The sequence below is a fragment of the Microtus ochrogaster genome, linkage group LG5, assembly GCF_000317375.1.
Source record: "Microtus ochrogaster isolate Prairie Vole_2 linkage group LG5, MicOch1.0, whole genome shotgun sequence".
NCBI lineage: Eukaryota > Metazoa > Chordata > Mammalia > Rodentia > Cricetidae > Microtus > Microtus ochrogaster.
In genome coordinates, this window is record NC_022031.1 from 40,282,066 (window position 1) to 40,283,542 (window position 1,477).

Consider the following 1,477-nt stretch of genomic DNA (forward strand, 5'->3'; position numbering starts at 1 on the left):
TATCCATTTTTTATTGGATAGTTATCTGGTTCTTATTTATTTATAAGAGCTCTTTATTAAATCAAATTTCTACGAAATTATTTCTATGGAGCAGCAAGATGCTGTCTCTTTCTTGTGGGCTGCACTGATGCAGAGGCAAGGCTTAGAGAATTTGAGGATGAGTGAGTTCTCTCAGTCTTTACCTTTTGTAAAGTAAACCTGTCCTTCTCAAAGGCACACTGACCTTCATGGTTGCTTGGTGGAGACAGACGCTCGCTCTGTTTCTTAAAATTGTTCGTTATTATCATGTGTGTGGTGCCCACATGCCATGGCATACATGGTCGTCAGACTTGGCAGCAAGCCTTTACCTGCTAAGCCCTCTTCCAGGTCCTGGCAGTCTGGGTTTGAAGAGAGGCGGAACTGGGTGGCTTTAGCTGTTAACAGCCCTGTAAGATCCAGGAGTGGAGTGCTCTTGGGGACATCTAAAGCCAGTGCAAATATCACAAAGGTGAACTGAGCCAACCCCAAGGTCTGAAGAGATGGAGCTACAAACTCCAGACTGGAAATGCCAGGATGGGACTGAGAGCCCAGGGAAGCCAGAGGACCAGAGCAGACAGAACCATGGAGACAGGGTGGCTCAGAACGCCATGGGGAGGCACCAACTGAAGCTTGAGGACAGACCGAGCATCCGTCTGTCCTTGATGTCTCTGGTGAGGGAGGCTCACCCTGCTGACGTTTCTGCTGTTGCTAAGGAAGCCTTCTTCATCTGTCACCTAGAACATGGCAACTACGGAACTCAGCTCGATGACCCCACAAGCTCAGCTCAGTGCTGATAGGAGGGCAGAACGACTTTGAGACCAGGGCTTGGTGCTCGGTAGCCTTTGCTTCCCGGAGAAGAGGTTGGTCCAACCCCCAGCAACAGGCACCTACGTGCCGTTCAGGACCAGTGGGCCAGGCCACAGCACAGGCAGCTCGTCAGGAAACCTTGGGTTCAGTTGGGCTGCAGATGATCCAGGATCAGCCATGAGGACATCACATCTCTATGCATTCATTTTTCCTCTTCTGTGTTCACTCGATGGATTTACCCGTGAGACCAGCAGTGTGGCAAGAAGTCAGCTAAGCTGAACGCTCTTTGCCTCCTTCCAGTTCCGTGACCTACTTAAGTATAGCTAATGTCTTTCCCTGAGGAAGATGCAGCTTTGCCTGGATTTGAATTTTCTTAAATGAAGTAACTGTATGTATTGTTCTGGTTAGTGTCTGTCAACAAACGTGTGTCCTTGGGAATAAGGAACCTCATCTTATGACATCAGACCAAGAGTTGTCCCCATCAGATTAGATTGGCCTGTGGGCATTGTCTCAGTTGCTTATTGATGGGGAAGGACCCAGCTCACTCTGTGGTGCTACCTACCCCGTGATGGTGGTCCTGGGTTCTATAAGAAAGTAGGCTGAGCAAGCCAGGGGGAGCAAACCAAAAAGCAGCTCTCCTCCATGGTCTCTC